Source organism: Canis lupus, chromosome 3 (genome assembly GCF_048164855.1).
Source record: "Canis lupus baileyi chromosome 3, mCanLup2.hap1, whole genome shotgun sequence".
NCBI lineage: Eukaryota > Metazoa > Chordata > Mammalia > Carnivora > Canidae > Canis > Canis lupus.
The window spans coordinates 77,166,123-77,190,764 of record NC_132840.1 but is presented as its reverse complement, the minus strand read 5'-3'; the positions used below and the strand labels follow the sequence as shown (position 1 = coordinate 77,190,764).

Here is a 24,642-nt window from a genome sequence, read left to right as displayed (position 1 = left end):
TTACCTTCTTAAAACTTAACTTGGATTTCAGGTATATCATGAGTTGAGCGAGAACGTGCATCAGCAGATTGAACTTTGCCTATTTCTAAGAGCATTAACTACTGAGTTGTATGCCTGATGTCAGTTCTTCTTACCACATTATCAACTAGCAGCTTCTCTGAGAAGCTCCTCTTCCTCCCTTCCCCTCTGGTTTGTTTATAATGTGATATATTCTGAAAAACCAAGTAAAGAAGCTGATTAGAATTATATGCCAGTCAGTGAGTGTTGGGAAGATCCAACTGAGCCCCTGCATATGACCAATACATATGAGAAGACATGTGTCTCCATATCCAGAAGAGAGAGAGGTCAGGAAGGCATTCTCATGACATTTAATTCAGAATTCAGACAGTGTTTGCCTTTATTTATTACTGGGCTAAGGCTTTATCCAGAAGGCAAAGTATTGTCTTTTATGTAGTTGTGATTTTATTGTTTTATTTGATTTCTAGGCACAATCTAAGTTAGGTTCTTTCTAGCTATAGGAACCTTGAGCTTTAGAAAGGCCTCCTCTTGCAAAGGGTTCAAGCGAGGGCTGGATTGAGTATTGGGCAATGTTGGCTCTATTCCTGGCTTAGACAAAACTTCTATTTGACATTGAATGCAAAGGATACATGCTTCATTCATTTTGCCACTTTGTTAGGCAGTTAAAAAGTTAAATAATTTTGACATTCTTGTTTTATTAGCAAGAACGGCGTCCTATAGGTTTTTCAGGAAAGGTTCTGACCAATGTATGAGAAAGCACAAGCATTGTCAGAATTGGCTACCAGCCTTCAGGCTTTGTGATGCCTGGGACAGTATGTGCCCAACACTTAGGACAGAGATGGGTACAGATTAGAGCTCTATAAATAATTGTTGAGTGACTAGTGAATGAACGATGAGTGAATGAACCAGTGTGTGTATGAAAGAATCAACAGTGCACATAACTTGCCACTCGGTTTTCGTGGGATTAGGCACATCCCAGTTCTCAGCTAGTCTGAGAAATTTGTGCTGACCTTACTTGATTGCCTGGGAAGGTTTTCCCTGGCACACTCAGACACAGCTGTCTGTTCAAATATTATCCAACAGCAGCCTAGTTTGTCAAACACCAGAAGCTGGTAGACTTGGTCTTTTTCACATCTTTAAGCAACATGAAATGAATATTACAAAGAGTTGCTCTGAACCACCTGCTGGCAGTCACTATTTCCCTAGGGCCAGCTGAGTCAGAGACATCCACTAGATCCAATTTCATTTCTCTGATTTAATTGGCAATTTTACTGAGTAGCTGGAGGGGGCTTGCCTTCATCTCTGGCAGATCTGGATAAGCTGTATGTAGTAAAGGGTCTAGAAGGGAGCTGGTCTGGGCCACTTTGGCCTCACTGGCAGGCTGCTAGATTCCTACTTCCTCAGGGTCTCATAGAAGAGAAGGAGGGAGTGTACAAGCTAGAGCTGTCATGCCAAAGGCTGGCCCTGCAACTAAGACATCTAGGAGGGGGTGGTCACTGCCCTCTTCTTGCTCTGGGTCCCCAGTAGATAGGGAGCAGAGAGCCCTGATCTTGGGTGTGGTCAAAATCATATTGCTGTCTGAATACAAGTTGGAGAGAACCAGTGGCCAATTGGTCAATTTGTACAAATTTTAATTTTTGTTCTTTGAGGAATGTAGTTTCATGAAAATAACTGAAAAATCAATCACATGAAATGATTTTCACATTCGACTCACAATGAGAGACCTGGCTTCCTAAGACACTTGGTTTAGACTTACTGAAGCCATTCTAATGTTGAGGGAAGAAGAACCCTTCTTCTACCCTTTTTCTTTCCTTTCCACCCCAATCTTGCATAGTACAAATTTTGAAGGAGGCCAGACCATACAAGGACCAAAGTAACTGGAAAATCAGATAGACCTCATGGGACAGAGCAATCAATAACAATGGTGATCAATAATGAAATCACCAGGTCCCAGGGTAGCCAGAATGTAGGCCATCCAGCAGGGGAGAAACTGATCAGCACCATCAGAAGAGACCAGCAGCCCTTCAGGGAGAGTAGTGATCTATCCCGAGGCCTTGAGGTGGTCCTGGAGGAGCTGAGGCTCCAGAATATTTGCCAGGGGGACTCAGTGTGTACTCCTCTCCCCATGTTTGATTTTAACTCTCTGGATTTTGAGTCTGAGAAACTAGTTATATTTAATTACTGATTCACGTGACTGTATTGTCACCTGCATAGAATTGAGCATCTCCTCTTGGATTTTTCCTGATGTTTTTGGGAGAAACAAGGTGGAATGAAAGAAAAAAAGACATACCATCATTCACTACCCTCAAGGAGTTTCAGTCATGTCACAGAAGCTGTAAGTGTAATGTTGACAGAAGTGCAAAATGTGTCAATTCTATGAGAGAAGAGAAGACTGGATGAAAAACTTCTCTGAAGGCTTGGATGAGATCCTGACTCCTATCAACTATTATTAGAGGGAGATCCTTCCTAAAGCTTTGCCATGGCACCCCTGAGGAGGATAACTTTCAGGAGTATAGACTTAAATATTTGTTAGAGTGTATTTTCACATGTTTTACTCATGACTGAATATAAAAATCCACAAGTGTCCCCACAAAGGACCCTTTCCATAGGATGTATACAAAATAGGTAGAGGTCTTACACAAATGTTCAGAGAAGAAGATAGGAGTATTACATGCCAAGAGTTGATTGAAGAAGTAAGCATGACCTGTGCTATTAAGAAGTCACGCTTGATTAGTTGTAAGCTGATGAATTAATTAAATAAAGTCAAAACAAAAGAAAATCAAGACATTCAAATGCACACACATAAGAACACACACACACACACACACACACACACACACCACTTGACTCAAAGATCCATTAGCTTCTCTTATTGGAAAACCTTAACTAATCAATCACGTCAATCAGATGGAAAAACAGATAAAAGAGAAACTGATTTCATGCACCTGACATCAAAGATGGATTGAACACCAAATAGTCATCTAGGCATAGGCATTATGGACAGGTTTTTGGAATATCAAAAATATGGATCTTCAAACCAAATATGAACATGAAGCCATTGGAATAAGAGTTCCTTATTAGAACCATCATTGCTTCAAGTTGACTGAAGAGTTCCAGAAAAGCCAAAAATGATGCTTTTGAGACAAAAAAGCCAAGCAAAGGTTCTCTATAATCCATCTGTGCCTGAGAACCATGTGGGAGTTTATTAAAATTTCATATTCCTGGGCTCCACCAAGAGAGGCTAGGATTCAGTAAGCCCCAAGCAGATCTTGGGAATCTTATTTTTTGACAAGTTCTCAGATGATTCAGGAGTATATTCTGAGAAACAAAAACCTATAGCCACCATTAAACTAATGGAAAATATTACAGTTGCCATTTTTGTATCAATTTATTTAATCAAAACTGATTAATGAGAACCCCATGTGTGTCTCTGACCTACCACCTGCTGGAGGAAGTTAGTATCTAGATCCTACAAAACAGAGGTTTTGACTAATCGTAATAGGAATCTGATAGTCCAGGTAGTTTGGGAGGATACTATGCTATTGTGTGGGTAGGCTTGAAGACTTGTTGGTGTCATAGAAAGAGTTATTCTCCATTTGGGGGCCATGGAATCCATGGAACAGCTAGTTTTAAATGATCTTTTAAAGTTACACTGAAAATTAGTTGCAAAGTTGCCAAATGAATTTCTGCTCCTATGTACTGTTCATTAAGAATTTGTGATAGAGTGTCCTTTATGTTTTCTCTTGACCGTGTTTCCTGGGGGAGGTGGGAATGACTAAGATAGATGTCTATGAAAGAATGAATATTGATGATACATTATGTAAGGCTCAATGAAAGTTGTGAATTCACCAGATGCTTGGAAAGTCAGCAGCTTCTCTATTATGCATTTCCTTGGCCTAAGCTTGGATGTTTTCCAAGAAGCAGTTACAGAAACAAGTAGAAGGACCTGGTGTGAGTGAGTGTGTGTGTGCATGTGTATTTGTGTGTGTGTAAACTCTAACTTGTTAAAATGAGGAATGTGTGAGCAACTTTCAAATCTTCCTTTAACTGAATGATGAGCTTAGATTTTATAGGAAATCAAATTAGAGGCTTAAAAAAAAAAAAAAACCCAGGATCCTTACTTCTAAACAAGCTGGCCTCTAGGCAATCATTTTTACGGGGAACCAGGTCCTTACTGCTAAGTTTGCTTAGCAACACGTTTTCTTGATGACGGTTCTCAAAGCAGAGGGAAGTGAATGGAGGTTTGATTAACCACAGGCCATAATGGCTATATCAGTTTCTTTTGTAAGTGAAAGATTGTCTTTGCATATTCATAAGGGGGGTGTCTAAGCAGCACTGCTGGAGCTGTCAAGGCCTCTAAGCTGTGTTGGATTAGTAAGTGTATGGGAGGCCTCCCAATGGGTGGCCCTGGGGACATTTTTTCACAATCAAGGAATTCAGATTGTACAGAATTTACTCACTGTAAAAGTTGTTAGGCATAAAAGGAGGTTATAGAATTTATTTTTCCCATAGATCTTTAAGGACAGGACAGAAACTCACTGAATAGGTTAGACTCAATACAATCCTGAAGCCTTTGAAATGAACTATTACTAGAGTAGAAGGGCTAAAGGAAAGGAGAAACCCAGAAGCATGAAAGTCAATCCAATTATCTCAGCAGCTGGGGGTGGGGGGCACATATATAAATTGGACATTGTGTGGGATGAAGGATAAATTTTGTGTTTTAGGATAATTTAGATTTCCCTAGTCATATGCTAGTGTAATGAGCTTGGCCAAATGAGTCTAACCTGTTAAAATGTATCTATATACCAGGGTCATCTGAATTAGGAAAATAAATAGAAGACTCACATTATTTATACCAGAGTCAGCCAAATGCTCAAGTTTTACTTCATCTATATAGTTTTTTTTTCTTTCAAAGGTATTTGTAATGTATTATTTCATTTTATTCTCCAAACAGGTTCAACTGAATAGTTAAGGTCCTCGACCATTATTTACATCCTGTTTTAGGATTATAGGCAAGGCGAAGGTTAGAATCCAAATACTATTTCCACAAAACCATATTGCTTCCTTCTGAACACTTCTCCTCTTGGCATGGTCTTAATTCTACAGTTTTGTAAAAGTGTTAGTGTGTCAAAGAGTATTCCATTCTAGAGATTTGAATCTAGAGAGGCAATCACAGCTACTTGTCTAAGAGTAGATAAAAAAACAGATTTCCTCACCACTGGTTCCACTCTAGCCTACAATTCACAAAATCTACAGTGAGGAACATGTTCACCGACATTTACAAGAGATAAATGTGACGGGAGGACTTGTATGCTCGTGGTAGCTTTGAAACAATTCCTACCCAAGATAAAAACTTAGTTTAGCAAACACACACACTGAACATTGAATGTTTTTCAGAGAGTTGGTTTTTGCCTTTGAGCTCCTAGAGACCATTTTATGATCCCTAAATTCAGCTTCCAGGAACCTTTAAACAAATGTACGCTGCATTATTCTCATTATTCAATTATGACAGTCTTTCCCCCAGCATTTTAATTAGCACTCATTTACTGAGAATTAAACTGTCATTTTAGTTGAACTCAAAGGAGTACCCCAGGGACATGCATTCCACAAGATAATAAAAGCACCATATAATTCTGATGCTTCAACAATTTAGATTGGAGCCACGACGGGGCTTTTCTGCCAGCCATTTCTGATGGGACTTAATCATTGCGCTTAAGCAGGGAGTAGGGGGCACCATCATTCTATACCTGAAAATTTGAGGCTAAATCATGTTGTATCAAGAAAATACGATCTTTGATGCCTACTTGATCCTATTCAGCAGAAAAGTCAAAGGAAATGATCAGCATGTTAGACATTTGGCTTCCAACCCTGGTTTTGCCCCAGGACTGCTGTGTTTTCTAGGGAAGGTTTGGCCCTGCTTTCCCCTAGGTGTGATGGGTATGGTCATGACCAGGCTGTGATTGTGGCTTTGGCTGCTTTCTAGATCTGCTCTCACCTCTTCACATCATCCCCTTTTCCTTGCTGTTCCTCGTAGAAGACATCGCATGTCTGGATGTGGAAGGAAACTATGTCAAGAGTACGAGGTAGAGAAGCACAGAATGCCCTATTGTTATGTCTGACAAGTGCCACTGCCTTTCATTTCTTGAGATTCAAGGTAGAACCAGAGGTTTTTGTTTTGTTTTGTTTTGTTTTAGCCTATTTGACTCCTAGTTCATCTTGCCGATTTTCATGCTTTCTACTCTGTTCAGCCAAGTAATTTGCCCATTTTGAAAAGCTGAATGACCTTAGTTGATTAGAACAAGTATAAATAATCGGACCAGTTAAAAGGTACAAACTTCCAGTTAGATAAGTAAGTCCTAGGGACATAACATACGACATGGGAACTGTAGTTAACAATGATGTATTATATATTTGAAAGTTGCTAAGTCAGTATTGAAATTATGTGTGGGAATGGATGTTCACTAAATTTATTGTGGTGATCATTTCACATTACATATATATTGAATCACTGGTTGTAAACCTTAAACTAGCGGGGTGTTATATGTGAACTATATTTAAATAAAATTTAGAGAAAAAAATCACAGGACCACAGATGGTAGAAGAGACATGACCTTAGCAATCCAGTAATACCCAGCACCCCCATTTTACAGTTGAGAAGACTGAGGGTCACTGAAATTTGGTGACTTTCCCAGGGCTGAATGACTTAATTTGTGAGAAATGAAAACTAGAGCTCAAGTATCCTGATCCTTATATGTTTGTCTTCTCTATATCTATGAGGCAAGCAGTATATTATAGGGGAGGAGACCAGGAACTCTGGACTCCAGATATCTGGGTGTGATTTCCAGCCTGTATCACCTCCCACTGAGTAACTTTAAAAATGTCTTAATTTTTGTGAAAATACTATTTCAGTTCTAACATATAGTAAGGGCTCAAAAATATTATTTGTTTTCATACTATAACTCCCTGTTTTCCATGAGTCCTTATAGTCACCACAGTGTAGGAAGCAGGCACTTGCATCTTGTCTGTCTGCCCCCACCCCTTATCTTCCAACATGCTTTATACAATCTCTTTGTGCTTTATATCTAAACCTCATAACAACCAGGCAAGGTAAGTAGTATCAGTTCATCTTTAAGATGAAAAAAATAGGCACAAAGAAATAATATGTCCAACGTCCAGAGCGAATCCAGAGGATTCTCTTTGATTACAAAATCTAGATAACTTCCATATATGTAAGGTTAATAATTAGCAGAGGACAGGGTAGTGTGCATCTTCCCAAAACATGTTTTGGAAGTGCATTCTCTTGTTTGCTGGTGAGATGGCTTCACCTCTAAACCTCTTCCTCTTTGGTAATAAAAGACCCATTTTTTTCTTACCTCAGATTCTCTGAAAGTCATGTATGTGGAGAAGGAAGTTTATAAGTCCTTTGAGAAATAAAGATGAATTCCTAATAAAAGTGGGAGTATCTTACTTTTTTGTTTCTTGAGGTTGTATTTGGCCTTAAGAAGACAAAAGTGGGGGCACCTGGGTGGCTCAGTCAGTGAAGCTTTCTGCTTTTCATTTTGTCTCAGGTCATAATCTCAGGGTCTTGAGACCAGACCCCACATTGGGCTCCACACTCAGTGAATTTGTTTGAGATTCTCTCTCTCCCTCTGCCCCTCCCACTTATGCTCTCTCTCTGTCTCTCAAATAAATAAATCTTATAAAAATATGGAAGCAAAGAAAACCATCTTTTTTGAAAAATAGATAAGAACAACTAGATTGAGGAAAAGTAAGAAAAATTCAGGTTTTTTTGTTCTCACAAAATTCTCCAGGATTATTTGCTCTGTTCTCTATGATAGCCTGCCATGTTGTTAGTCCCCTTAGAGGAGAAAGCTGAAGTCCAAAGCTCTTACAAGGCTTCTTGTTAAATCCTCGTTTCCTTTTAGTTCAAGTGAGTTCTTTTATTCTTGTGTGTGATTTTGAATTTTCTTGGCAAAGCTAAGGGGAAAAAAACCTCCTCCTGAACAGATGAGCATCTCTCCTCTTCATATCGATTTGAGAAAAGGAGCTTCTGCCACAGACTTTCATCAGGATTAAAGAGTTCTGATGTCTGCCCTGCAAATGTGAAATTTCAGGAAGTAGCCAGCATGGAATAATGGTTTATCAGAAGCAAACGTGAAGCAGACATTGGCCAGTTACTCTCTTGAATATAGTGAAGGATAGCAGTCAACCCATCAGCCAACATTTACTTGTCTAGAACCATCAGTAGACATAATGGCATCTCTGACCTTAGGAATTTACCTCTTAGTAAAAGGAAAAGCAGCAAACACATAAATAAATCAGGATCAGACAATAAGCTAATAACTGTACTACTTATGAAATAATACATTTTAGTTCACTAAATGCTCTTCTGTGCATAACTTCACTTAATTTTCACAAGGATTAATTGTGGTTTTCTAGGGAGGCAGTAGGCCCTGGGATGGGAAACACATTCTCTCTGGCTCTCTCTCTTTTCCCTTCCATTTGCCCTGGGTTGGTGTCATGCTTTGAATCTCCCTTACTTCCTATCATGGAGCTAAAAATCTCTTCCTCGGTTTGAGCTCTGGGTCATCCTCTTATCTCTCCTGAAGTAAGCTCATCCAACCCAATGACTTTATATATCATCACCATGTTGATGCTTCTAGATCTGTTTCTTTATCCCTATCCTTTCATGTGAGCTCCAGATTCATATATTTGACTCTACAACCAAGTACAGCTGATACTGTAATTAGATGCCTCACAGAAATCACAATGTTAAAATATCAAAATGGAACTTCTGATTTTCTCCTCCTCTCAAACTAGTTCTTGCTGCACCCAGCCTTCATCCCTCCCAGTCTAACCTCTAGAGGAAAAGAGCCTCACCAGCCACCTATGGGCTCAGGCCAGGAACTTAAGAGTGACCCTTAATTTCTGTCCTTTCATCACAGCCAACATCCAGTCTATGAGCATGACTTGACTGTATGTCTACAGATACTTCAAGCTGTTTCTCTCCCCTCATCACTTGCACCATCTTACCCCAAATCCTCATTGTCTCCCGGTCAGGTACCTGCAATGGTTCCCTAATCTATTTCCCTGCTGCTATTCTGCCCTTCCACACCCCTTGACAAGCCATTCCCTAGATAGTATCTAGAAAGATCTTTAAAAAGCAAAGCAGAACAAAGCAAAACAAAACGAACTCCTGTCCTTCCTGTGCTTTAGTCTTTTAATGACTTCCAATTCTACTTAGAAAACATTTAAACTCCTTCCTCTGCCTTAAATACCATGTGTTATATGGCTGCTACACATGTGCTAAACTCCCCAACCTCATTCCGGCCTCCTATCCACCTCGTCACCATTGTTCAGCCTTCCCTGGCTTTCTGACACTTTCTAGAACATGCCAAGCTCTTTCCTAGACCAGGAGGTTTTGCACCTGTTGTTTTCTTCCCTTTCTGGCTCTTAGCCTGTCTCCTCCTCATTTTCCACACTTCATTTTAAATTTAACCTCTCCTGGCCATCATCTCCCTTTACTTATTCCTCTATCATCACACCTGATTGATTTTCTTCTTAGAACTTAACTTTTGTCTAAAACTATTTCAGTCTGGAAGTGGGATTGTCCATGTATTTCAGGGCAGTTTTCCAGATTTCCCTGATTTGGGCCTTATGTTAAGTCATCTATTTGCCTTCTTGAATTAATAGCTCACAATGGCATTTCCTAGAATCCTGCCTTTCCTTGATTTCTAACAAGACTAACTGATCTATTCAAGCCACATAGAGGCAAATTTTCTGTTTGCCAATCAAAGCCCTTTGTACTTTCTGAAACTTAGGTGACGGTGGTTAATTAAGGTGGGGGGATGGCTTTCAGAGGAAGGGACAAAGAATGTGCCTGTTGACTGTGTAAGATCGATGCATTTTCACTAAGTAAATTCCAAAACTATTTGTCAGTGATTTTCAGTTAGCTACTACTTGTGCCTCTCTTCTCTCTCCTTAGTATAATGGAAAGAAAACTCTGCTTACCCTCATGTAGACACAGTATAAAGCCTAATGAAATCTTTGAACTAGAGAGGCATACTTGTTACCTGGGTAATTCATTCTGGTTTTATTTCTGAATAATTTTAAAGCCATAAGAGGCAGCTTCTCAGGACAAATATTTTGTACTTCTGGTTGCTTTCTTTTCTTGCTCATAACATTGTCATCCTTGTTAGGTGCCCACTTCAGAGTAACCTCTGCTGGAAAGAAAATGAATACGACAAAGGAAGAAAGATATGACACCAAAAGGGGGGTGGTTGGGTCGGAGTGCAGGAGAGGCCAGTATGAACAATCTCTGTTCCTGCCTGTTTTAATTATCTCCCAGTTTAGTTCAACACTAGCTTCCCTGTGGCTGTCATGAGCTGTGACTTCAGCTCATGGTATCTGAGTACACTGAAATTTAACACCGCCGACATTGTAATGATGCTCAGTACCACGCTCTAATTAAAGCTAGCCACTGGCAGCCATATGCGAAGGAGATGATGCAGTGAACTTGATGCCTGAGAGGGAAAGGAGAAGTAGCAAGGAGGTAGCCAGAGAGAGCAAGAACTCTGCAGTCTATACAAGGAGCACAATGTACAAGTATTGACCATTATTTGCTCTTCCGTCCTTGTGGCTCCTAGGGTATTCCCCTGCTCTGGTTTTGCTTCTCCAGAGTGAGGAGAGGTGATGTGGTTCAGTTGGGAAATACCCCAAAATAAACACACAAGAAAAGCTTCATTCCATAGGGAAGAAAACCAAGGCCTGGAATAGGAGTGTAATGACAAACTCAAGCTTCACCCAGATCATTTCTCACACAATTACTTAAAGTGTGAGGCTTAGCAATGATCAATGAATTGATAATTAATCTGCAATATTGGCAACTAAGCTCCAGTGATTTTTCTTAAGAGACAGGCTACTGCTGGCTAGGCCATAAAGCTGCATCAACATTATTGATAAAGAGAGACAAAGACAGGGTCAGTGTCATCTCCATTGACTTTCCCACCTCTTCCTACCACAAGCAATCTCAATAGATGGCACCATCTCACTCGCTTCTTTAAACTGAATCCTAGGGATCATCCTCGACCTTCTCATTCGTCCGGGGCTCACATTCAACCCGTCTGAAGTTCTACCCATCTGCCTTCATGATAGTCTCCATTCGTCTATTATCCACTTCTAACCACCACCATAGACCAAGCCAATCCTCTCTCCCAGACTACTAAATATGACCCTGAGCAGCCTCCTACTCCATTTGTGTCTTTCTACCACCTTTCGCCCTGACAGCAGCAGAGTATTGTTTTTATCTTTATTTATGTATTTAATCTTATGTTTTAGGGAGGGGGGAAGGGCAGAGAGAGAGAGAGAGAGAGAGAGAGAGAGAATCTTAAGCAGACTCTATATCCAGCGTGGATCCTAACTCTGAGCTGATCTTACGACATTGGGATCATGATTTGAGCCAAAATCAAGAGTCAGATGCTTAACCGACTGAGCCACCTAAGTGCCTCAACAGAGCATTGCTTACTAGCATAAAATCAACTCCTTTTCATACCCCTGCTTGAAACTCTACAATGATTTTCCATTACATTCAGAAAAAATCCAAACAGCTCACCCTGGCCTATATGTCCTTTATATAATTTGATGGCAGCTAATTTCTCCTACTTCACCTTTATCTTTCTCCATGTTGCTCACTGCACTGTAGCCACATTGGCCTTCTCCTGTTCCCTGAAGATGCTGAAGCCATTCCTCCTGTAGCCTTTTGTATCAGCTGTTCACTCTGGAACATTCCTCCCCAAACACTCTCCAGGTTGACTTCTCATCACTCAGAACTCAGGCTCAAATGTCTCCTCAGAGAGATTGCATACACAGTCATCATCATATTTTTCTGCTTTATTTTCTTTGTGGCACTTACCACTCTCTGAAATTATTTTATTATTTCCCATTATCTTTGACTCTGCTGTCTAGAATGTAAGGCACATTTGAGCTAAGACACTATGTCATTACTCTTTTTATTCTCAATGCCCAGAACAATGCTGGGTGCAAGAAGGGGCTTCCTCAAGAAACAGTTGTTGAATGAATAAATGAATGAAAACATGGAAGGTCAATCATCATTAAATCATCATCATAGCACCTGTCACTTTCTATGTGCTTATTATATGCCAGATGCATTATCCCAATTAATTTCCACCACATCTACATGATAAAAACATTACTATTGTCAATTTATAGACAAGAACTAATGTTTAAAAAGTTATAAAACTTCCCCGAAGGTCGCAGGTAGAGAAGAATGAAAGCAGTCCATCTGGCTCTGAATCCTCTGCTTTTCTGCTCTCACACGGTGGTTACATCGTATGGCTGGTACCACTTTATTGTTGGGGCATGGATTTAAATCCATTCATTTGTTTGTTCTTTTATTTTGTCAGCTGTTTATTTGGGACCCTTTGTGTGCTAGACTCTAGATGTGTGAATTTCACAATGAATAAGATAGAACTCTTGCTTTCTTTTTTCTTACACTCCAATAATTATTTGGTTAATGTTCACAAGAGTCATTCTGATGATGTTGGTCAGCTGGGGCCTCCATAACAAAATGCTGCATACTGTGGGGCTTAACCAATAGAAATTGATTCCCTCACAGTTCTGGAAGCTGGAAGTCCAAGATCAAGATGCTGGTAGGGTTGGATTCCTTCAGCCTTGCTCATTGGTTTGCAGAGAGCCACCCCCTTGCCGTGTCCTTACATGGCCTTTTCTCTGCACATATGCATCCCTGGTGTCTTCTCCTCTTTCTATAAGGACACAAGTCATAGTGAATTAGGGCCTCACTTCTCTGAATTCATTTACCTGTACCTATTTGTTCATTTAGGAGAGTGGGTGAGGCACACATGTGCATGCTTATTGGTGGGGAGAGGCAGAGGGAAATATTGAGAGAATCCTAAGCAGGCCCCATGCCCAGTGTGGAGCCTGACTGGAGGCTCCATCTCAAGACCTTGAAATCACCACCTGAGTTGAAGTCAAGAGTTGGACACTTACCAACTGAGCTACCTCTACCTTTTTAAAGGCCTTATCTCTGAATTCAGTCAAATGGGGGGTTAGGGCTTCAGCATATGAATTTTGGGAGGGCACAATTCTGTTGATAATACTGATCATCTGAAAATAGGAACTCTTTAAAGATATGAATAAAACTTGAATTTTCAACTGGATTAATATTAGTATTGTATAAGCCCTAGAGTGAACTCATTTATATTAGTATATGATACCTGTGTTATTTCAAAGTCCAAGACTATATTTCGCAATGAAGTGCAAAATTAGTTATTTCTGAGAGAAAGACCTGAGGAAATCGTATCGCAAATAAGAAGGCACTCGGATGTATAATATTCACAGTAGCATGGGATAGTCACAGAGGAACAGATTTATCTTGAATATAGCCAAGGCTATTTCTTTCATTCATGTCTTTGTTAGTGAATGAGAAACTTTTTAATTACATAATGGATTTTCACACCACATCTCCTGGCAGAAGTGTTTAAAAAAGATTCTGGAATGATAGTGACTGAAGGTACAAAGCAGGTTCTTTTTTTTTTTTTTTTTTAAGATTTTATTTATCTATTCATGAAAGACACAGAGAGAAGGAGAGAGGCAGAGACATAGGCAGAGGGAGAAGCAGGCTCCCCATGGGGAGCCCAATGTGGGACCCGATCCCAGGACCCCGGGATCATGACCTGAGCCAAAGGCAGATCCTCAACCACTGAGCCACCCAGGCATCCCTACAAAGCAGGTTCTAACTGGATTTGAATAGTCTCTCTCACAGATTTTGCAGAACAGAGTGATCTAATGTTTGGCTGAGATTCAACTATGTTCATGATCTTTGCCTGGAATACCAGCATTGATCATTAACTGAAGGAGAGGTACGGTCATCCAAATATTTAAAAATAGTACCTATACAAGAACATCTTTATTTTTGGGTTTGGAAAAAAAATTATTTTGAGGCTTTTTGCTCATATTAAAAAATTAAAATTTTTAGTTTCCTTAGCACCTAATTTAAAAGCTATAAGGTTTAGGGCAGAGCATGAACATTACTTAACAGAAGATAATGTTCAAAAAATGTCAGATTTTTTGGAAAGCCTAGTTCAACAACACAATAAAAATATTGCATTGTTATCAGGTAAACAGTTTGGGTGGTGGGGAATAAAATGGGCATAAAACAGACTAAATTCTGGTCCAAACACTGCCTCTGACTCGCTAGGAGTCTTAAGAACAAGCCGACCACCCACCACATGCCAAAAATCTCTGGGGAAGTCTGGATTTCCTCACATGTAAAATGAGGCAATAGGGCTGATTCCAAGTTTGCTCTATAATGTCCTGTTTTATGGTGTTGCGTGATGATTACCAGTTGGATATCAGGTAGGGTTGCCAGATTTAGAAATAAAAATACAGGTGTCCTGTATTGTGTGTCAATCCTGATATGAGAACATGTACTGACAGGCCCCTGGAGAATACAAAGTCATCACGAATAATCTGTAGTGTGCATAATCTGCTGGCATTTAATAGAGGCTTGACTGTTTATGTTAAGTTCTGGAACTTGTAGCATTTCAGAGGGGTTTTGGATTGGTTGAGAATGGCCCTCTCTCTACAGCCCCAGGCACAGAACTCAGCAAGCTAGGTGACTAAGTGCAACAGAAGCTGCCAAATTCTCCTGAAACTAATATTACAGTATATGTTAATGAAATGGAATTTATTTTCGAAATGGAATTTAAATAAAAACTTGAAATGTTAAAAAAAATTGTACTCTCCCTTCCCTGGCCCTGTAGTGGTTTCCCAATGAGGCAGAAACCCACAAGTAACACTCAAGCTTCTGCCGGGGTCAAGAAGGTAGCCAGGTTCTTGTTATGCCTCTGCCCTTTTATACCAAGCTAGACATTGGCATTCTGGAAGACTTTACATGCATAACAATGTACCGTCATAGAAAAAAAAATCATACATCAGGTTCTCTGGGATCTTGAACCAAATTCCATGGCCAGGTTGGCCATGCTCTCATGGGATGGGGAAGAAAGGTATCCCTGGATCAGGGAAAACCATCTCCTTGAAGATCTTCAGAAGAATGTTTGTGTGGCAAGAAATCTGTATAGAAACCAGCAAGCTATTTGTTCCCTGTACCAGAATAGTGCTGCCCTTCTGGCATTTTGAGAACTGACTTATGGTTCAGGTCAGACACAGTACGTAAATTCAACAGCCAAGTTGTCCAGCCCCTAGCAAAGAGAATGTGAGTCAAGCATAGCAAGACGAGGCATATGGGTTCTGGGTTTTGGGGTCGTAAATACAGGTTAGCAGCTTCAAACCAATTGCTTCTATCCCTTGACACATTTCCATTTTAAGGTTAAGTAGGTTTAATTACACAGCTCCTTTTCCCATCTTTGCTTCTTTTTGACATTACATAAGATATTTTAGGAACAGAGAAAGGTTAATGGGCCTATGATGGGGCCTAGAATTAACTTCCTTAATTAAGCCTCTAGAAGACATCTTTTCATTTCTTTTAATGACCTGTCTTGGTTAAAAAAGACCCAAAACTCCTGCAGTTTTGTGCAGGACCTGCTTGTATAAGACCTGCACAATCCATCACATGATTGGAGCTTTGTCTTAGATGATGTCTCTGGTTTAAAGCAACTGCTGTCATCGACACGGGGGTGGGGGAGCAGTGGGGAGCGAAGTTGATGGGCAAATGAGATTAATCTGTTCAATGTTGTGACTTTGGAAAATTCACTTTTGCAGATTTTGACACGGTTCAGGCATCAGTTTATTTTTAGAGAGTAAATAGATGACTCTATCCCTCCTCAAATTATGCTCATCAAATATTTGTAAATCAAATCACAATTTAAATGTACCAGTGAGTGGACTATAATCCAAAACCTAGCCATGAATCTTTTCTAAAACTTGTATCATACTCTTAATTTATCTCTTGTTATTTAAGAAGTTTTAATATGTGTTTCTTTTCCATGATGGCTACTATACATTATTTTCTTCCCTCTTTTTTCAAAGAAATCTCTTTGAGGAACAGTCATCATTGAGGAGATTTTTCTGAACCCATTTTAGCATGACCAGATTCTTTTATATTTAAGGATACTCCCTGTAGTCCTAATTTTTTCTGGCTTAATTTATCAGTATCTCATTTACATTTTTTGGTATTATTAGAGGAGAAAATATATATGTTATTAGTGTTCTTGCTTTTCCAAGATGATAATTTTAGCAATATTTCCTAATCAGTAACATGTATCCAAATATCTTTTCCAAATTTTAACTATTTTAACTCAATTTTAGCTAAATATGCTTCATATTTATATGTATATTTGTTCATATGCATTACATTTATTTATATGTATATGTATTTATATCTGGCTGGCAGGTTCTGATAGAGAGATCTGGACCAAGACAATGAAATCTAATCTGTGTTTCTCAAAGTTCTCCAGAGGAACCCACCCCATGTTTATATGTGTGTCTGGAAATGCAGTCTGCTTTAGAACTCCAAGCTTGGGTACCAGATGGCTTGTGTTCCTTCTTTCCCAAGTCTTCTCTATTACCTGATCACAGAACTGCCTAAAAGGGGGATTGTTGCTAAATAGCTTCTTGTGACATTGACCTCACCGCTGGGCATGAAACAGAGAGCTGTTATTATCTGAACTATGCAAATGTGAGAATCAATGAATGTGCACTCCATTGGGAAGTCTTGTGAGGGACAAAATCCTGAATCTGTTCCAGGTGCTTCCATGGTTCTCTTTCCCAGGTGATGGAGCAGCAATTGTTTGTTTCTTATGGTGTGTAGATCCTTCAGTCTGCTAATGGACATCCTGTGTCTCATTACAAAAAAAGTAAATGGAGCCTGGATGGCTGTCTAGGAGAATATCTGCAATGTGCTGCATTCTTAATAATGACACCTCGTCTTTCCTTTTCCTCTAAGTCAGACATTATGTGGTGTGGATGCCTGTCATCCCTTGGTGTTTTATTTGTATTACATACCTTAATTTAATTCTTTCTATGAGCATTAATTAAGTATCCATATTAAATAGAGTGGAAAATAAATGACCTGATGTCTGTCTTTTGCTGTCCTCTTCAGGACAGGGCTGGAATGAGAAAATTAATCTGTAATAGGATGGCCAGACTGGGAGGTGGCAGGAAACATGTGGCATGGCGACAAAGGGTGTGCAGATCCAGCTGCAAAGTTCAGAGCATAATATCTGAAGGGTGAGGCAACCCAAAGTAGTTAACGTCATGGAATTCTGCAGTAATTAGAACATGATCAAGAAAAACCAACAAGCAAACAATATATGGAAACTTTTCTGTGTTTCCCTCACCTATAATGGAGACAATTCAGTACTCAGTAAATTGGTTTGTTGTGAACATTAAATTTGTTTAATATACATAGAGTACCCTGAATGGTGTTTGGTGTTCAACATAGTAAAGTTGAATTAATGTGTGAAATAGCATTATTGTTGTTTTGACCAGCAGAAACCAGAGTATAAGGTGGATTCTAGGCCTCAGGAGCAGGGAATAGGAAGGCAAGGTGGAAGACAGGGTGGAAATGTAGTTTAACATCTGACGAAGAATGCTGAGTTGAAGTTCCTGAAATCTTCCCTGCTTGGATCCCAAGTTGATCTTGGAGACTAATTGAGCTGGGCTTGAAGCAGAGGATCCCAAGAACCCCAATGTGGGGAAATAGGGTAGCAGAGGTTAAGACCCAGTTTCTAGAACTGTTTAATTGACCTAACCTCTTGACTTCCTTTCCTCCTGACCACACCATCAGGCCCCCAGGGAAAGAGTTCTCTGACCATCTGGGAGAGTGGATAGTGTCCATGTTAACTATCATAGACTGGCAGTCCCCAGAAGGCAAGGTTTGGTTGTGCCTTAGGCTATAATTCTGATTATTAGATGGCACAGGTGATTAGGTATTTAAAAATGATATGAGGTAGATCATTTCCTTTTAGGGTAGTGACAGAGCTAACTAACATAGGTAATTTTCACTATTAATATCAATTGTATTCCTTAGTATCCATCATTGTTGAATCTCAAAGATTAATCCATCACAAATATTTCCACTAGATCTGTGGTTGCTGGGTATTTTTCACAGTTCCCAGAGATAATATGGTACCTACTTCACACAGTGACCCTAATTATTTCATTCGTCAAACATTCACTGAATGCCTATTATATGTTGGCAATGGTACTTGATACTCAAGATACAAAAGAAGAATGTGACATGGTTCCTGACCCCAATGTGTCATAAACTGGTGCAAGGACAGAGACAAGTTAACAAGCATAGTTCAGTGAAAGTGCTGCTAATTGAGCAACCATGAGATGTTATTGGGATCCAGGGATGATTAACTCTACTCAGTGATTGAGAGTCATGGTCAAGAAGAGCTGATAGTGGGATAAAAAGAACTCCAGATCTTTCTCCACTTTTTTTTAGATTTATTTGTTTATTTGAGAACAAGAGAGAGCATGGGGGTGGGGGATAGTGGGAGAGGGAAAGAGTCTTTTAGGCAGACTCCCCACTGAGTGTGGAACCCAACTTGCAGCTCCATCTCATGATCCTGAGATCATGACCTGAGCTGAAACCAAGAATCTGATGCTTAACTGACTACACCACCAGCCTCCCCTTCCTTGACTTTTAATGGGGTTACATCCCAGTAAATCTACTGTAAGTTTAAAATGTATTTAATATACCTAACTCACCAAGCATTGTAGCTTAGCCTAGCCTACCTTAAACATACTCAGAACACTTATATTAGCCTACAGTTGGGCAAAATCATTTAATGTGAAGCCCATTTTATGTTGAGAATCTCATGTAACTTATTGAGTATTGTACTAAAAGTGAAAAACAGCATGGTTATATGGGTACGAAACACTTGTCGGTGTATTTGTTGTTGACCCTGGTGATCCTGAAGCTGACTGGGAGCTGTGGCTGGCTGCTTCTATGCAGTAGTACCAGAGGAGATCATACCACATAGTGCTAACCAGGAAAAAGATTCAAATTCAAGATTCCATGTATGGTTTCTACTGAATGTAGATCCCTTTCAGACTGTCATAAAGTCAAACCATTATAAGCTGAACCGTGATAAGCTTGGGACTGTCTATACAAGGTCTTAAAAAAAGAAAGAGTTTATTTGGCAGCAAAAGAAAAGGTATTCACAGCAAAGAGGCAGCCTGGGAAAACAGGAGAGGGATGAAACACGTGTATTAAGAAGTTGGTAGAAAAGTAGGAAAGTGGGAGAAATAGTGGTCGGTGGGTAAAGAAAAGCGCTATCACCATAAACCTTACACTAAAAACTTGAAAGTATTGAATTATTGAAAATCATTAGAGGACTTTAAACGGGAAGACAATATGATCAGATTTGCCTTCAAGAATGTTCTTTCTGATGACAGTTTAAAGGATGCAATGGATGAGAGCAAAATACTCCACCGGGAGACCAGGTGTGCAGTTGAGAGACTATTTTAATGTCGATGTTGCATATGATAAGGACCTGAGATTAAGCAGGGGCATAGAAAGGAGGATTGAAAAAAATCATTTAGGAATGTCCATGTGGTTGCAAATGGTAAGATTTTATTTATTTTAATGGTTGAGTAGTATTCCATTGTGTATATATACCACATTTTCCTATCTATTTATCTCTTAATGGATACTTAGGTTGCTTCAATATCTTGACTATTGTAAATAGTGCTGCCATAATCATAAGGGTGCATATATCTGAAATTAATATAACACTGTATGTTAATTATACTTGAGATAAATAAATTTAAAATATCATTTAAGAGGTAAAATCAAATGGACTTGGTAGCCAGCTGGATGTCTAGAAGTGAAGGAGAAGTACTTAATGCCAAATATATTTACTGCTGGTTATCACAGTCCACAATGCATAATTCTCCTTCAGGTCCTTACTGGTGAGCCAAAGCAAATTCTGCCTTAGTAGCCATGAGAGAGGAAAAATGGGATTGATAAAATGGCTGGAGCCAAAAGGGAAGTTTTGGATTTCACTGGGGTCCTTTCTTTCTCCATTTAAATGCACAGAAAACCCAAGGAGGTTCACTAACTGAAATTGTATAGATGGAGCTAGTGGTGAACCCAAAGAGTCCTGGTCTTCATCTCTTGACCAGTCCTTCTCAAATTTAAAGTGCCCACCAATAACCTGGAGATCCTACTAAACTATAGTTTCTGATTCAGTGGTTCTGGAGCAAGGTTTGGGATCCCACCTGTTTAACAAAGCCCCCCAGTAAGGCAGAGGTAGTGGACCCCAATTTGAGTAGTCTATCTCTAGATTTTTTCACAAAGAGAGATGAACAACTTGTTGATGCAACTAAATGACCACAACCCTGACTGCAGCAATTGGGAAAATGGTACCATCTCAGATTATGCTCCAAGACCTTTCAGATCTTGTCTGGGTAGGGCCTCTTAGGAATGGCACCTGTCTCAGGAAGAGAGCTGGTCATGTCCTATTTAGTCATATGTAGTCTGAGCCTATCAGGTTGTTGTGGTGTTCCACCAAGAGCCACAAAGAGTTTTCTCTCCATGCTGCCCCCAGCATGTCTCCCTAAGTAATCAAGCCCTAACTCAAACCTGAAAGTAATTCCAACCCCCTGGCCTAGACACAGTCTCACCTAGCCAAAGTGGAATAGCATTGAGTTTTGTTTAACTTGCTGTGGGATTGAGGAGTATTTGGGGTTGAAAGAGTTATAAAAGGCTCTTTGTAGCAATTGCAATATTTATGTACCTCTCACCAGAGACAAACAAGACTGGAAATTAGGGAGCTGGCTCCTTCTCACCTTGGGAGTCAGCCCTTATCCATGTTTGACCTCTACTTACTGACCATGTGGTGCTCAGGTTATGGTTTGTTTATATATGCCAGCTCTTTAATTATGAGAGCATAAGTCCTAGGGACCAGGACCAGATGCTGGGGTTGGCATTGCCTGGTGGGAGACTGGCACTGACAAATGGCCTTGGGTGGCTCAGACCCAACCTGGCCTGCTTTGGTTGCCTGAAATAGAGAGTAAATTTTTGCTGTAGGAAGACTGCAGTGGGCTCTGAAATTAAGAGGAATCTGGTGTGAGGAAAGGTGCTATCTTGGGAATCAGGAAACTCAGCAATAACTGGCTATGTGATGTTGAACAAGGCATTTTTGTCTTTCTTGGCCTTGGTTTCTCTCTCTGAGAAATGAGGAGGTAGGCTAGGTCAGTAATGTTCTAAGAGTTCTCTACAGATCCCTGCAGTCTTCATGGAGGTACCAGGAGGATCAGGCTGGATCTACCAAAAAATTACCAACTCTGGCTCATGTGAGTTGGTAGCTCTCCAACAGACACATGGCCTTAGTTTTTGGTATCATGGTAACCTTTTACCATTCCACAGAAGTGTTCCCATTGATGAGGCCATTGACTTAGATTTTTTACTTTCTGTAAGAGTTGATTTAATCCTAAGCACTAAGAAAATTCTAGAAGATAAGAAGTCTCCAAAAAATTAGCTTTAATGTTGTCCTCAGGAATTCCATGATCATGGATCACACATGGAAAATACTTAGGATAAAAAAACATTTAAAAAAAGCACAGTAACTATATGAGTGCTACAGAATCTATTGTATTTCTAGGGTATTCCTCATCCTAAGAAGATTGACTTCTGAAAAACCAGCTCCAGAATTAATTTCAGTAAACCAAACCAGAATGAATATCCTTTTTAAAAAAGACATTTTTACAGTGTCCTGAACCATAAGCTGGAGCTACATAGCTGGAGCAACAACTAGACTTGTCTTTATCTCAAAATATTTCTTCTAAGTAGCCTATAATCTTAGCCATTCATTTAAAAGAGGTTGGCCTATCTTCATCATCTTGATTGTGTGCTTATATGTGTTAAAATTCTTTCTGAGGTCTGTACTAGAGGGACTGTTACCATACGAGTATTTCACCAACTCTGACTTTCCTAGGAGTGTGTTCCTTCAGCAGGTTGTATGGGTTTACAAGTACTGAAGTGCCTAGGAGCAAAGTTCAATCAAAGTGGCTATTTATATATAACTTGTACTTACAATGGAGCATTTCACAAAGGATTTCCCTTTGTAACATGACAACAGTACCTTGAAAACAGCAGGCATACTTGTTGAATGACTGAATGACCATTCATTCATTTATTCATTCCATGGAGTTGACCCCATCACAGAGCTTTGTATGAATTACAGGTTTTTTGCTTTGGAGAATTGAAATGAAGCTATGTGTCTTCTAATAACTATACTTTCATCTTGATTCACTCAGCCAGCTGGGGCTTCATATTTACCTGGCTTTGAAGATCAGTATTTTTGAGGGCAGAGGCTATACATCATCATTCTACTGTTCTGTTTCCTTAATAGGACTGTCCTCTTTGGCTCTTCCCCTTGGCCACAGAAGGATCATTTAACACAGAGACTACTGACAAAAGGGGCCATTTTTGTGTGTGTGTGTGTGTGTGTGTGTGTGAATAGGGGTAAGTCATGACTAGTTAATAGAAACTTCATTCTCAAAAATACAGTGAAATCTAGGGGATTTTCATCCTACCAAATATGGTTTTTGATCAGATAATATTAGAATATACAAGTTCATAAGCACAAATTTGAATTTGTTTAGGTTTTTTCATATTACAAGGAAATACCTGATTGAAATTTGACATCAGAAGGCTGACAAATTGGACTCAGCTTCCCATGGGATTGAGAGCATCTTCAGAAAATAGTATTACATTCCTACCTTCCAGGAGATGGGGAATTGGCTTTTTAAAGCATTGTATATGAGAAAGGTGATTAATAAACTACCAAATATGTGAGATTATGGACTTTAGAAAATGTGTTCTGGAACTTAAAGGGTCAATGGATCCAATTCACTTAGCTAAGAAAACTATGGGTAAGATAGTGTGAGACACATGAAGAGGTAGTGAGAAAAAAGCAGGGGATTGTGTTTTCTGTCTCCTTACTTGACCTTGAGCCTCTGTGGATCTTAGCATGCCCATCCACAAACTAAGGACAGAGGATCTGCCTCTCACTTTTCAGTGATCTTGGAGGTTTGTGGAGATAGTAACAATTGGAGCATTATAATGTTAAAAATGTTGGGGCACCTGGGTAGCTCGGTTGGTTAACCATCTGGCTCTTGATTTCAGCTCAGGTCATGATCTCAGGGTTGTGTGATGGAGCCCCTGTGTGGGGCTCCATGTTCATCTGGGAGTCTGCTTGGAATTCTCTCTCTCCCTCTCCCTCTCAAATAAATAAATAAATCTTTTAAAAAAATAATGCTGAAAGTGTCACAGAGGAAGTACACTTCTTTGAGGAAGATGTGGTTTTCAGCTATAGCAGAGCTCTGGATGCCCCACTCTTGCTCCTGACTCACCATTGTTCCCTCTGGCCAAGGAACAAGCTTTTTTTTTTTTTAAGATTTTATTTATTCATGAAAGACACAGAGAGAGACAGAAACATAGGCAGAGGGAGAAGCAGGATCCTCATGGGGAGCCGGATGTGGGACTGAATCCCAGGACCATGGCCTGAGGCAAAGGCAGATGCTCAAGCCCTGAGCCACCCAGATGCCTCCAGGAACAAGCTTTTAAAGACACCAAGAAGACACCCGTGGAACCAGAGATGACAATTCACTGAATTCAGATTACTGTAACCAGCCACAATGAAAAATCTTTGGAGAAGATGTATGCTGATCTGCTCAGAGGCACAAAGGTAAAAGAATCTTAAAATGAACAGACCAGTTCCAATGCCTACCAAGACTCTGAGAATCACTGCAAGAAAAACTCCTTGTGGTGAAGGTTCTCAGACTTGGGATCCCTTTCAGATAAGGATCCATAAGTGACTCATTAATTTGCACTGCCCTTCTGAGATTATTAAGTAGATGACCCATCAGTACGGAGCCAGGACTTGAGTTTGGAGTCATCATTGCAGACACTTAGATCAACTTTTTGAATATGCTTATTATCAGTTGTTAAGGCAAAAAAAAAAAAAAAAAAAAGTCACAGAGATAGGAGAGTGACTCATCATGAAAGAGCCAAGGCAAAAATCACAGGTGTTGAAGCCACACAAACTACTGTTCAAGTCTGAAATTTTGCCACTTATTAGGATACTTTGAGAAAGGCATTTGACTTTTCTGAGCCATATTGCTGCGGTTCCACCTTTAGAATGAAGACAATAAACTTGGGATATAAAGGTAATTTATATAAATGAAATAACAGAACTCAGAGCACATATTCAGTTCACGGCTCTCATTGCCATCATCTCAGATAAGAAATAGGAAGTTCATTCCAATTTCTTCATTTATCAACAGGTATTTTGAGTGTTCACTATGTACATTGGAAATTAGATATGATTTGATGTTTTGGCTTATGATGTCAGCAGAGACAAAATGAGATCATTTTAATGCATACAAAGGGACTACGTTGCCCTTAAATAACATGTTTCAGTTCATACCTGGCCAGTAAGATTTCAGCTGCACACAAATTGCTTTTGTTTGTCTTCAGATTTGTATAATCCACGGTTCATATTCTCACCCACTCTTTCTTGTGATTACCAACGTATTTGCAAGATGGTTACGTGTTAAAGTAAAGCTGGAACCTAAGCTAATAAACAATGGGCTCCTTGAGGGCAAAAC

At 39.7% G+C, this 24,642-nt stretch overlaps 1 long non-coding RNA gene and 1 pseudogene across 1 annotated transcript in view; both read left to right on the top strand.

Annotated features, from left to right (window-relative positions):
- Nucleotides 1-24,642, top strand: part of LOC140631136 (uncharacterized) — a 214,310-nt gene that overhangs the window by 90,938 nt on the left and 98,730 nt on the right. The gene's annotated exons all lie outside the window — the stretch shown is intronic.
- On the top strand, nt 1,940-23,947 carry LOC140624316 (small ribosomal subunit protein uS10-like; annotated as a pseudogene).